Genomic DNA, 14,931 nt, shown 5'->3' on the forward strand with positions numbered 1-14,931 from the left:
GGTGTCACCTGAAGTTAACTATTCGCAAACTTTGAGTTAACCAATGCATTTTTCTTATGGAAATGTTTGTCTTAAGTTATGTTAATGAACTATGCATTTACCCCAAACTCTGTCTTCAAGTAGGTTCCACCTAATGGTTCAAAACCTACTTGACAAACCAGTATGTTATACTCAGATATTGTTCCCCTAATCTATGTAAATGAAACTATTTGTATGGTAATCTGCCCTTCTACAAGATTCAAGTTAATCATTTTATGGCCCGAGATGAATCGTCTGGCGTCAAGATTATCTCAAAATGCATCTTATGGGTGAGGGGCCTGGTGCCATTCTGAGTTTTAAGACATTCCTTTCTTTCATTAACAGACTGCTAGTGACTATATAACATCCAGCTGAAGACTAGCAGGGGATACTCTTTCTGCTCCCTTCTGATGCCTATGTCAGAAGCTTTCTCTATCTCCTTTATACTTTAATAAAACTTTATTACACAAAAGCTCTGAGCAATCAAGCCTTGTCTCTGGCCCTGGATTGAATTCTTCTCCTCCGGAGGCCAAGAATCCTGGCATCTTTTCGTTCAGCAAGAACCTTTCATGCTGAAGCTGAAACTTCAATACTTTGGCCACCTCATGCAAAGAACTGACTCACTGGAAAAGACCCTGATGCTGGGAGAGATTGAGGGCAGGAGGAGAAGGGGATGACAGAGGATGAGATGGCTGGATGGCATCACCGACTCGATGACATGAGTTTGGGTAAACTCCGGGAGCTGGTGATAGACAGAAAGGCCTGGCGAGCTGCAATTCATGGGGTTGCAAAGAGTTGGACATGACTGAGCGACTGAATTGAACTGAACTGAACTGAACTGAATGTTTTGTTGAGGATTTTGGCATGTGTATTAATCAGATTGGCCTACAATTTTCTTTTCATTTTTATAGTGTCTTTGCCTGGTTTTGGTGTTAGGATAATCTTGGCCTCGTAAAATGAATTTGGGAGTGTTCGCTCCTCTTCAGTTATCTGGAGTAGTTGGAGAAGGATACTTATTAACTCTGTATGTTTGGTAAAATTTTCCTGTGAAGCTATATGGGCTTGGAATTTTGTTTGTTGGGAAGTTTTTATGTTTTATTTTTTGGCTGTGCTCGTTTTTTGTTCCCTTGCATGGGCTTTCTCTAGTTGTGACCAGTTGCAATGTGAGGGCTTCTGATTACAGTGGCTTCTCTTGTTCTGGAGCGTGAGCCCCAGAACATGCAGGATTCAGTAGTTGCAACACATAGGCTCAGTAGTTGTGGCTCATGGGCTCCAGAGTGCAGGCTCAGTATTTGCAGTGCACAGAATTAGTTGCTCCATGGCACGTGGAATCTTCCTGAACGAGGGATCAAACTGGCTTCCCCTGAACTGGCAGGTGGATTCTATACCAGTGAAATGCCAGGGAAGCTCTGTTGGGAGTATTTTGATTATTGATTCAATTACAATGCTAGTAATCAGTCTGCTCACTATATAATCATAAGGGATTTTATTTAGGTCATACATGAATGGCCTAGTGTCTTTCTCTAGTTTCTTCAATTTAAGTCTGAATTTGAGAAGAAGGAGTTCATGATCTGAGCCACAGTCAGTTCCCGGTATTGTTTTTACTGACTGTATAGGTCTTCTCCATCTTTGGCTGCAAAGAATATCATCAATCTGATTTCAGGATTGACCATTTGGTGATGTCCAAGTGTAGAGTCTTCTCTTGTGTTGTTGGAAGTGGGTGTTTGCTATGACCAGTGCATTCTCTTGGCAAAACTCTGTTGTCCTTTGCCCTGCTTCATTCTGTACTCCAAGACCATATTTGCCTGTTACTCCAGGTATACCTTGACTTCCTACTTTTGCATTCCAGTCCCCTATGATGAAAAGGACATCTTTTTTGGATGTTAGTTCTAAAAGGTCCTGTAGGTCTTCATAGAACCATTCAACTTCAGCTTCTTCAACAATACTAGTTGGGTCATAGACTTGGATTACTGTGATTTTGAATGGTTTGCCTTGGAAACGAACAGAGATCATCCTGTCATTTTTGAGATTGCACCCAAGTACTGCATTTTGGATTCTTTTGTTGACTATCAGGGCTACTCCATTTCTTCTAAGGGATTCTTGCCCACAGTAGTATGTATAATGGTCATCTGAATTAAATTCGGACATTCCAGTCCACTTTAGTTCACTGATTCCTAAAATGCTGATGTTCACTCTTGCCATCTCCTGTTTATACAGTGATTATACAGTGGAAGTGACAAATAGATTCAAGGGATTAGATCTGATAGAGTGCCTGAAGAACTATGGATGAAGTTCATGGCATTGTACAGGAGGTGATAATCAAGATGATCCCCAAGAAAAAAAAAATGCAAAAGGGCAAAATGGTTGTCTGAGGAGGCCTTACAAATAGCTGAGAAAAGAAGACATGCTAAACACAAAGGAGAAGAGGAAAGATATACCCATCCTAACACAGAGTTCCAAAGAATAGCAAGGAGAGATAAGAAAGCCTTCCTCAGTCATCAATGCAAAGAAATAGAGGAAAACAACAGAACGGAAAAGACTAGAAATCCCTTCAAGAAAATTAGAGATACCAAGGGAACATTTCATGCAAAAATGGGCACAATAAAGGACAGAAATGGTATGGACCTAACAGAAGCAAAAGATATTAAGAAGAGGAAGCAAGAATACACAAAAGAACTATACAAAAAAGTCTTCATGACCCAGATAACCACGATGGTGTAATCACTCGCCTAGAGCCAGACATCCTGGAATGTGAAGTCAAGTGGGTCTTAGGAAGCATCACTACGAACAAAGCTAGTGAAGGTAATGGAATTCCAGTTGAGCTATTTCAAATCCTAAAAGATGATGCTGTGAAAGTGCTGCACTCAACATGCCAGCAAATTTGGAAAATGCAACAGTGGCCACAGGACTGGTAAAGGTCAGTTTTCATTCCAAGCCCAAAGAAAGACAATGCCAAAGAATGCTCAAACTACCGCACGATTGCACTCATCTCACATGCTAGTAAAGTAACGCTCAAAATTCTCGAAGCCAGACTACAACAGTACATGAACTCTGAACTTCCAGATGTTCCAACTGGATTTAGAAAAGGCAGAGGAACCAGAGATCAAGTTGCCAACACCTGTTGGATCATAGAAAAGGAAGAGAATTCAAGAAAAAAAATCTACTTCTGCTTTACTGATTATGCCAAAGCCTTTCACTGTGTAAATCACAACAAACTGTGGCAAAATTCTTCAAGAGATGGGAATACCAGACCACCTTACCTGATTCCTGAGAAATCTGTATGCAGGACAAGAAGCAACAGTTAGAGCCGGACATGGAACAACAAACTGGTTCCAAATAGAAAAAGGAGTAAGTCAAGGCTGTATATTGTCGGCCTGCTTTTTAACTTATATGCAGAGTACATCAAGTGAAATGCCAGCTTGGATGAAGCACAAGCTGGCATCAAGATTGCCAGGAGAAATATCAATAACCTCAGATATGCAGATGACACCACTTTTATTGCTGAAAGTGAAGAAGAACAGAAGAGCCTCTTGATGAAAGTGAAAGAGGAGAGTGAAAAGGTGGCTTAAAGCTCAACATTCAGAAAACGAAGATCATGGCATCTGGTCCCATCACTTCCTGGCAAATAGATGGGTAAACAATGGAAACAGTGAGAGACTTTCTATTTTGGGGCTCCCAAATCACTGCAGATGGTGACTGCAGCCATGAAATTAAAAGATATTTTCTCCTTGGAAGAAAAGCTATGACCAACCTAGACAGCATATTAAAAAGCAGAGATATCACTTTGCCAGCAAAGGTCTATCTAGTCAAAGCTATGGTTTTTCCAGTGCTCATGTATGGATGTGAGAGCTGCACCATAAAGAAAGCTGAGCACTGAAGAACTGATGCTTTTGAACTGTGGTGTTGCAGAAGACTCTTGCGAGTCCCTTGGACTGCAAGGAGATCCAACCAGTCCATCCTAAAGGAGATCAGTCCTGAATATTCATTGGAAGGACTGATGCTGAAGCTGAAACTCTGGTGCTTTGGACACCTGATGCGAAGAACTGACTCATTTGAAAAGACCCTGATGCTGGGAAAGATTGAAGGCAGGAGAAGAAGGGGATGACAGAAGATGAGATGGTTGGATGGCACCACCGACTTGATGGACTTGAGTTTGAGCAAGCTCTAGGAGTTGATGGTGGACGGAGAAGCCTGGCGAGCTGCAGTCCATGGGGTGGCAAAGAATCGGACACGACTGCACGGCTGAACTGAACTGAATCTGTCTGTTCAGATTATGTTTTCCTCATTCCGTCTTGGAAGATTGTCTGTTTCTAGGAATTTATCTATTCCTTCTAGTTTGTCCAGTTTGTTAGCATGTAACTTTCATAGTATTCTCTTATGATCATTTGTATTTCTGTGATATTGGTTGTAATTTCTCCAATTTCATTTCTTATTTTATTTACTTGGGTCCTCTCTCTTTTTTCTTAAGGAGCCTGGCTAATGGCTTATCAATTTTATCTTTTATTTGTTTTTTCTGTCTCTATTTTTTTAAAATTAAACCCCCTTCCCACCTCCCTCCCTATCCTATCCCTCTGGGTCATCCCAGTGCACCAGCCCCGAGCACCCTGTATCATGCAACGAACCTGGACTGGCGATTCGTTTCACATATGATAATATACATGTTTCAATGCCATTCTCCCAAATCATCCCACCCTCACCCTCTCCCACAGAGTCCAAAAGACTGTTCTATACATCTGTGTCTCTTTTGCTGTCTTAGATACAGGGTTATTGTAACCCTCTTTCTAAATTCCATAAATATGTGTTAATATACTATATTGGTGTTTTTCTTTCTGGCTTACTTCACTCTGTATAATAAGCTCCAGTTTCATCCACCTCATTAGAACTGATTCAAATGTATTCTTTTTAACGGCTGAGTAATACTCCATTGTGTATATGTACCACAGCTTTCTTATCCATTCGTCTGCTGATGGACATCTAGGTTGCTTCCGTGTCCTGGCTATTATAAACAGTGCTGTGATCAACATTGGGGTACACATGTCTCTTTCAATTCTGGTTTCCTTGGTGTGTATGCCCAGCAGTGGGATTGCTGGATCATATGGCAGTTCTATTTCCAGTTTTTTAAGGAATCTCCACACTGTTCTCCATAGTGCCTGTACTAGTTTGCATTCCCACCAACAGTGTAAGACAGTTCCCTTTTCTCCACATCCACTCCAGCATTTATTGCTTGTAGACTTTTGGATAGCAGCCATTCTGACTGGTGTGAAATGGTACCTCATTGTGGTTTTGATTTGCATTTTTCTGATAATGAGTGATCTTGAGCATCTTTTCATGTGTTTGTTAGCCATCTGTATGTCTTCTTTGGAGAAATGTCTATTTAGTTCTTTGGCACACATTTTGATTGGGTCATTTATTTTTCTGGAATTGAGCTGCAGGAATTGCTTGTATATTTTTTAGATTAATTCTTTGTCAGTTGCTTCCTTTGCTATTATTTTCTCCCATTCTGAAGGCTGTCTTTTCACCCTGCTTATAGTTTCCTTTGTTGTGCAGAAGCTTTTAATTTTAATTAGGTCCCATTTGTTTATTTTTGCTTTTATTTCCAATATTCTGGGAGGTTGTTTATCTTTTAAAACCTAGGCTCTTGGTTTCATCGTCTCTATTTTTTTTGGGGGGGGAGTAATCTCTATTTTATTTATTTCCACTCTTAAGTTTGTTATTCCCTTCCTTCTGCTGACATTGGGCTGTGTCTGTCCTTTTTCTAATTCCTTTAGATGATAGGTTAGATTGTTTATTTGAGATTTTTCTTGTTTCTTGAGGCATGAGGCATGTTTGTATCTCTTTAAACGTCCCTCTTAGAACTGAAATTTGCTGCATCCCATAAATTTTGGAAAGTTGTGTTTTTATTTTCATTTTTCTCGAGGTATTTCCGATTTTCTCTTTGATTTTTTTCACTGACCCTTGGTTCTTTAGTACTGTGTTATTTAGTCTCCATGTTTGTGTTTTTCCCTTTTTTCTTCCTGTAATTGATTTCTAGTTTTATGCTGTTGTGGTCAGAAAAAATGCTTGATATAATTTCTATCCTCTTAAATTTGTTGAGAGGCCTACTTATTTTGTGACCTACTATGTTATCTCTCCTGGATAATAATCCATGTGCACTTGAAAAGAATGTGTATTCTGCCATTTGGGTGTGGAATGTCCTGTAGATATTTATTAAGATCACTGATCAAATGTGTCATTTAAGGCCAGTGTGTCCTTATTGATTTTTCTCCCTGGATGATCTGTCCTTTGATGTAAGTGGGTTGTTTAAGTCCCCTATTGTTATTATATTATTGTCAATTTCTCTTTGTCTGTTAATATTTGCTTTATAAATTTATGTCCTATATTAGGTGCATATATGCATATGAATGTTGTATCCTCTTCTTCTATTGACTCCTACATCATTAATGATGCCCTTCTTTGTCTTTTTTATAAACATTGTTTTAAAGTCTCGTTTTTCTGATACGGGTAACGTTATCCTAGATTTACTGTCATTTCCGTTTGCATGGAATATCTTTTTCCATTCCTTCAATATTCAGTCTGTGTGTCTTTAGCTCTAAAATGAGTCTTTTGTAACAGGCAGCATAAAGATGAACCTTGTTTTTATTTTTTTTAATCCAACCAAACCTATATCTTTTGATTGGAGGATTTTGTCCACTGAGATTTAGTGGCTATTCATAGGTATGTACTTATTGCTATTTTGTTATTTGTTTTCTGTTGTTTTGTAGTTTCTCTCCATTACTCTCTTCTTTTAGTCTTTCTCTCATGGCATGATGATTTCTTCATTGTTAGCTTTGTGTTTCTTTCTCCCTGGTTTTGATATATTTATAGTAGGGTCTTGATTTATGGTTACCAAAGAGTTCATTTATTTTGACCTACAACTATATATATTTGATTTAAACTGATTGTCATTTAAGTTCAAACACATTCTCAAAGCTCTACATTTTTTACTCTTCCAACATTTTGTGTTTTTGATGCCATATTTCACACATGCATATCTATCATTTAACTGTTTATCATAATTATAGTTGATTTTATAATTTTTGTTATTTAACCTTTGTACTAGCTTATTTACTGATACATAGCATATATGATACAATTGCTTTACCAGGATATTTTCCTCTTCCTTTAATTTCTTATATCCTGTGGTAGCCTTTTCTTTTTCACTTCAAGAAGACCTTTTATCACATCTTGTAAGGTTAGTATAGTACTGGTGAACTCTTTTAGTTTTTGCTTATATGAGAAGCTATTTATCTCCCCTTCATGTCTGAGTGATAACCTTGATGGGTAAAATATCCTACTTTGTAGGTTTTTGCCTTTCAGCACTTTAAGTATGTTGTGCCACTCCCTTCTGGCATGCAAAGTTTAGGCAGAAAACTCAGTTGATAGCCTTATGGGACTTCCCTGGCATGTGATTCTGTGTTTTTCTCTTGCTAACTTTAGAATTCTCTTTAACTTTTTTTTTTTTTTGGCTGCATCACACAGCATGTAGGATCTTACTTTCCTGACCAGGGATCAAACCTGCCTCCCTGTCAGAAGAAACTCATGATGCCCTTACAGAGCTCCAATCCGTCACCCTTCCCTCACTGCACTCCTGTCAGAGCACCCTACATTACTCCCCTGGCTTGCTGTTGATGACCTTGCCTGCATGTATACTTTAACATGTGTTAACAGATACAGGTGTGCTCATCTTCCACCTTCCCAGGCCCTGCCCTATCAGTGGAGTCCTTACTCCGCCCCTCTACCCCCAGATGCATGCCGGAATCTGCACACTGTCCTCTTCTCCTCTTCAGCCCACACCCCTGAGACTCAGACACCAATACTTTCGCTTCTCCTTCCTTGGATTCGGTAAAGGGCTTGAGGATGGTGCCTGGACCCAGTGAGCTGGGGAGCAGGAGGGACAGTGGAGGGAACACAGGAGAAAAGCACAGGGTAGCTGCTGAGCTGGAGGTCAGGAGAGGTGTCTGGTGCCAACCTGGGGTATAGTACACCCTGGCAGCTAGAGGTGGGTGGTCCAGTCCTTGGAGCTTTCACATCCTCCCTGCCCTAGCCATCTTACCAGCCTACCCTCCTACAGCCAGGTTGTCTCTGTGTGTTATGTCCCAGATGAAGGAACAGGAAAAAATCCCAGAGAAACAGCCAAATTAAGTGGCCATAGGCAACCTTCCTGAAAAAGAATTCAGAAAAAGGATAGTGAGGATGATTCAGGATCTCGGAAAAAGAATGGGGGCAAAGATTGAGAAGATGCAAGAAGTGTTCACCAAAGACCTAGAAGAACTAAAGAACAAAACCACACAGAGATGAATAATACACTAGAAGGAATCCATAGCAGAATAACTGAGGCAGAAGAATGGGTAAATGACCCGGAGGACAGAATGGTGGAAATCACTGCCACAGAACAGAATATAGAAAAAGGAATGAAAAGAAATGAAGACAGCCTAAGACACCTCTGGGACAATGTTAAATGCACAAACATTTGCATAATAGGGGCCCCAGAAGGAGAAGAGAGAGAGAGAAAGGATCTGAGAAAATATTGGAAGAGATAATAGCTGAAAACTTCTCTAACATGGGAAAGGAAATAATCGACCAAGTCCAAGAAGTACAGAGAGTCCCAGGCAGGATAAACCCAAGGAGGAACACACCAAGACACATAGTAATCAAACCGACAACAATTAAAGACAGATAAAATATTAAAAGCAACAAGGGAAAAATGACAAACACCATACAAGGGGCCAACGACAAACAACATACAAGGGATCTTCCATCAGGCTATCAGCTGATTTCTCAACAGAAACTCTACAAGCCAGAAGGGAATGGCATGATATATTTAAAATGATGAAAGGGAAGCGCCTGCAACCAAGAATACTCTATCCAGCAAGACTCTCCTTCAGATTTGATGGATAAATCAAAAGCTTTCCAGACAAGCAAAAGTTAATCACTGTTCTGCAGCAGTGATTTCCGCCATTCTGTCCGTTCTTTTATCATCATTTATCCGTTCTTTGCCTCAGCTATTCCGCTGTGGATTCCTTCTAGTGTATTAATCATCTCTGTTTGTTTGTTCTTTAGTTCTTCTATGTCTTTGGTAAACATCTCTTGCATCTTCTCCATTGTTTTCCTGAGATCCTGGATCATCTTCACTGTTATTATTCTGAATTCATTTTCTGGAAGGTTGCCTATCTCCACTTCATTTAGTTGCTTTTCTGGGGTTTTATCTTGTTCCTTCATCTGGGAAATAACTTTCTGCTTTTTCATGGTAGTTGTTTGGCCTGAGGCGACCCAGCCCTGGGGTCTACAGGCTCTGTGGTAGGGTTAATGGAAAATTCCAAGAGGGTTTACACCAAGGGGACCTTCCAGTGCCCCTGTCCCTGTGGTGAGCCCCTGCCAACCCACGCTTCCACAGAAGGCCCTCCAACACAGCAGGTAGTTTTGGTTCAGTCCCCTGTGGGGTCACTGCTCCTTTCCCCTGGGTCTCGGTGCATGCAAAATTTTGTTTGTGCCCTCCAAGACTGGAGTCTCTGTTTCCCCTTGTCCCGTGGAAGTCCTATAATCAAATCAAGGCCAGATTCCCTGGGGATTCCCAGTCCCTTTGTCAGATCCCCAGGCTGGGAAGCCTGACATGGGGTTCAGAACCTTCACAACAGTGGGAGAACTTCTTTGGTATTATTGTTCTCCAGTTTGTGGGTCACCCACCTGGCAGGTATGGGACTTTATCTTATCGTGATTGCACCCTTCTTATTGTCTCGCTGTGGCTGCTTCTTCTTCATCTTTGGACGTGGGCATCTTTTTTTGGTGGACTCCAGTGTCCTCCTGTCAATGACTGTTCAACAGCCAGTTGCTATTTTGGTGTTCTTGCAGGAGGAGATGAGTGCATGTCCTTCGATTCCACCATTAAAAGGAGTTCTTAAGGCTGAAAACAAATAGATCCTAGTTAATATTACAAAAACATACAACACAGTGGTAGAGGGATGCATACATTCAGATCCAGAATAATCTAACAGTGTAATATGGTGGTGTACCTACTTAACTCTAGCTAAAGATTAAAAGATAGAAATTTGCTGTAGCATCAACAATTTGTTAATGGGTATGCAATTTAAAATACATAAATGGTAATATCAAAAAACATAATGTGTATGATATTTTATGCAAGCTCCATGGTAACCACAAAGCAAAAGCATACATTAGATTCACAAAAGATGAAGAGAAGGGAACCAAAACCTACCATGAAAATCAATTTACCAAGGAAAGCAGCTAAAATGGAAGAAAGGAATTAGGGAACTAAAACTCAGTCAGAAATCAATTAATATGATGGCATTATTAAATACTTACCTATCGATAATTACTCTAAATGTAACTGGATTTAGTTCTCCAGCAAAAGGAATAGAGTGGATGGATGGATTTAAAAACAAAAACAAAAACAAAACAAAACAATGCTCCACTGCACTGCTGCCTACAAGAGACTCACTTCAGTTTTAAGGTCACACCCATGCTCAAACTGAAGGGATGGTCAAAGGTATTCCATGAAAGGGAGAAACAAAAGAGAGCAGTAGCCATACCGATATCAGACAAAATAGGCTTTAAGCCAAAAATGGTAATTTGAGACAAAGAAAGTCATTATATAATGATAAAGGGTGTCAGTTCATCGAGATGATACAAGAATTGTGAATCTTAATATATACCCACCCACCATTGGAACACCTGAGTATATTGAGCAAATACTAACAGATCTGAAGGGCTAAATAGGTAACAACACAACAATAGTAGGGGACTTCAACGTTCCACTTTCACAATGGATAGATTATCCACACGAGATCAACAAAAGGAAAAAGGAAATGGGCTTGAACCATACTGTAGACCAGATGGACTTAACAGACTTATACAACATTCCATCTCACAGCAGCAGAACACATTCTTCTCAAGTTCAAATGGAACATCTTCCAGGATGGATCATATGATATCTCATGAAACATCTCTAAGCAAATTTAAGAAGATTGAAACCACACCAAGTATCTTTTGCGTCTACAATGGCATGAAACTAGAAATCAATAACAGGAACAAAGCTGGAAAATTCACAAATATCTGGGTACTAAATAGCACACTCCTGAACAACTAATGGGTCAAAGAAGAAGTAAAATGGTCTATTTAAAAATATCTCGAAACAAATGAAAACGGAACCACAATGTACTACAAAAGCAGTTCTAAGAAAGAAGTTTATAGTGACAAATGGATACATTAAGAAACAAGAAAGAGGGCTTCCCTGGTGGCTCAGTGGAAACGAATCTTCCTGCCAATGCAGGATACACAGGTTCGCTCCCTGATCTGGGAGGATCCCACAAGCCGCAGAGCAACTAAGCCTGTGCACTACAACTATGAGCCTGTGCTCTAGAGCCCGGGAGCTGCAACTACTGAGTCTGTGCACCTAGAGCCTGTGCTCCACAACAAGAGAAGCCACTGCAGTTGGGGGCCCACACACCGCAACTAGAGAGTAGCCCCCACTCACCGCAACTAGAGAAAAGCCTGCACGTCAACGGAGACCCAGCTTGGCCAAAAATAAGTAAATGGGAATGAAATTATATATTTTTTAAAGAAACAAGAACGATATCAAATAAAAAATCTTGTGGAATAAGAGAAAAAAGAAAAAAAATCTAAGTGCAAAGTTAGAGATAGAAGGAATTAACAAAGGTCAGAGAAGAAAAAAAATCGAAATGGAGACCAGAGAATGAATAGAAAAGACCAATGAAAGTAAGAGCTGGCTTTTTGAAATGATAAACAAAATTGACAAACTTGTTCCTAGATTAACTAAAGGAAAAGAGTTTAAACATATAAAATCAGAAACGAAATAGGAGACATTACAATGACACCACAGAAATACAAAGGATTGTGAGAGACGATTATGAACAGCCATTCACCATCAAATTGGAAATCTAGGAATGGATACATTCCTAGAAACATGCAATTTACCAAGACTGAATCATGTAGAAATAGAAAATATGAAAAGACTAATTATGAGGAAGGAGATTAAATCAGTGAAGGCAAAAACAACTCTCAGCAAAGAAAAGCCCAAGACCAGATGGTTTCGATTGTGAATTCTATCAATCATTTAAGGAAGAATTAATGCCAGTCTTTCTCAAACTCTTCCAGAAAACTAAAAAGGATGGGATACTTCCAAACTCATTTCACAAGGCCAGTGTTATCTGGTACCAGGGTCAGAGAAAGACACTACAAGAAAACGATAGACTGATGTCACCAATGTCGCTGAAATTCTTAACAAAATAGCAGGCCAAACTCAACAGCACATGAAAAGAAGTATATTCCATGACCAAGTGAGAATTATCCCTGAGAGGCAAGGGTGGTTCAACATATTTAAATCAATAAGTGTGATATACCACATTAAAAAATGAAAAACTAAAATCATATGATCACTTTGATATATGAAGAAAAAGCATTTGGCAAAATACATCATTTCAGGATAAAAATGCTGAACAAGTTGGGTATAGAAGGAACGTACTTCAACATAATAAAGGCCATATATGACAAGCCCACCATCAGCATCATACTAAACAGTGAAAGGTCATGTCACACATGACCAGAAAATGCCTGGGAAATTGCTCTAGTTTAAAGGACACTAAAGAGACACGAAAACTGAATGCAATGCGTGTTCTTTGATTGGAAGCAGAATTAAAGCATAGGTACAGAGAACAATTTGGGGACACGTGAATTTTGAATGAGTGCCTTCAGTAGATAATTGTATTGCCTCAAAGTCAAATTTTCTGAGTTTGAGAACTGCTTAAGATGTTGTAGCAATCAACATGTAAAAGAATGAAATCAGAACACTTCCTGAACACCATACACGAAGATAAACTCAAGATGGATTGAAGACCTAAATTTAAGACTAGAAACTATAAAACTCTTAGTGGAAAACATAGGCAGAACGCTCAAGGACATAAATCAAAGCAAGATCCTCCATGACCCACCTCCTAGACTAATGGAAATAAAAACAAAAATAAACAAGTGGGACCTAATTAAACTTAAGAGCTTTTGCACAGCAAAGGAAACTATAAACAAGGTGAAAAGACAACCCTCAGAATGGGAGAAAATAATAGCAAATGAAACAACTGACAAAGAATTAATTTCCAAACTATACAAGCAGCTCATACAAGTCAATACCAGAAAAACAAACAACCCAATCAAACAGTGGGAAAAAGACCTAAACAGTCATTTTTCCAAAGAAGACATACAGATGGCTAACAAACACATGGAAAGATGCTCAACATCACAATGCAAATCAAAACCACAATGAGATATCACCTCACACCGGTCAGAATGGCCATCATCAAAAAATCTACCAACAATAAATGCTGGAGAGGGTGTGGAGAAAAGGGAAGCCTCTGGCACTGTTGGTAGGAATGTAAATTGACACAGCCACTATGAAAGACAGTATGGAGATTCCTTAAAAATCTAGGAATAAAACCACCATATGACCCGGCAATCCCACTCCTAGGCATATACCCCAAGGACACCAAAATTTAAAAAGACACAGGTACCCCAATGTTCACTGCAGCACTGTTTACAATAGCCAAGACATGGAAGCAACCTAGCTGTCCATCAACAGATGAATGGGTAAAGAAGCTGTAGTACATATACACGATGAAATATTACTCAGCCATAAAAAAGGAAAGCATGTGAATCAGTTCTAATGTGGTGGATGAACCTAGAGCCTATTATACAGAGAGAAGTAAGTCAGAAAGAGGAAAATAAATAGTGTATGCACTCATGCATATATATGGAACCTAGAAAGATGATACCGATGAATTTATTTGCAGGGCAGCAATGGAGAAACAGACATAGAGAACAGACTTCTGGACACGGGGAGAGGGGAGGAGAGAGTGAGATGTATGGAGAGAGGAACATGGACACTTACGTTACCATATGTAAAATAGATGGCCAATGGGAATTTGCTGTATGTCTCAGGGAACTCAAACAGGGGCTCTGTATCAACCTAGAGGGGTGGGAGATGGGAGGGAGATGGGAGGGAGGTTCAAGAGGGAGGGGGCATATGTACACCTATGGCTGATTCATGTTGATGTTTGACAGAAAACAAAATTCTGTAAAGCAATTATCCTTCAATTGAAAAATAAATTAATTAAAAAAGAAAAAAAAAGTGTTGTACCAATCAATTATTGTTTTTTAAGCCAGCTTTTCCACTCTCCTCTTTCACCTTCATCAAGAGGCTCTTTAGTTCCTCTTCGTTTTCTGCCATTAGAGTGGTATCAACCTGCCTATCTGAGGTTATTGCTATTTCTCCTGGCAATTTTGATCTCGGCCTGTGATTCATCCAGCCCAGCATTTCACACGATGTACTCTGATTATTTAATCAGGGTGACAAAATACAGCCTTGATGTACTCCTTTCCCAATTTTGAACCAGTCCACTGCTCCATGTTCGGTTCTAACTGTTGCTTCTTGACCCGCATACAGGTTTCTCAGGAGACAGGTAAAGTGGTCTGGTACTCCCATCTCTTTAAGAATTTTCCACAGTTCATAATGACCACAGTCAAAGGCTTCAGCATAGTCAATGAAGAAGAAGTAGATGTTTTTCTGGAACTCCCTTGCTTTCTACGTGATCCAGTGGATATTGGCAATTTGATCTCTGGTTCCTCTGACTTTTTAAAACCCAGTTTGTACATCTGGAAGTTCTTGGTTCACGTACTGCCGAAGCCTGGCTTGAAGGATTTTGAGCATCACCTTACTAGCTACTAGCACCAGGATCTTCCTTGGTGGCTCAGATGATAGAGAATCTGACTGCAATGCAGGAAACGTGAGTTCCGGTCCCTGGGTCAGGAAGATCCCCTGGAGAAGGGGAATGGCTTCTCACTCTAGTATTC

The sequence above is a fragment of the Capricornis sumatraensis genome, chromosome X, assembly GCF_032405125.1.
Source record: "Capricornis sumatraensis isolate serow.1 chromosome X, serow.2, whole genome shotgun sequence".
Lineage (NCBI taxonomy): Eukaryota > Metazoa > Chordata > Mammalia > Artiodactyla > Bovidae > Capricornis > Capricornis sumatraensis.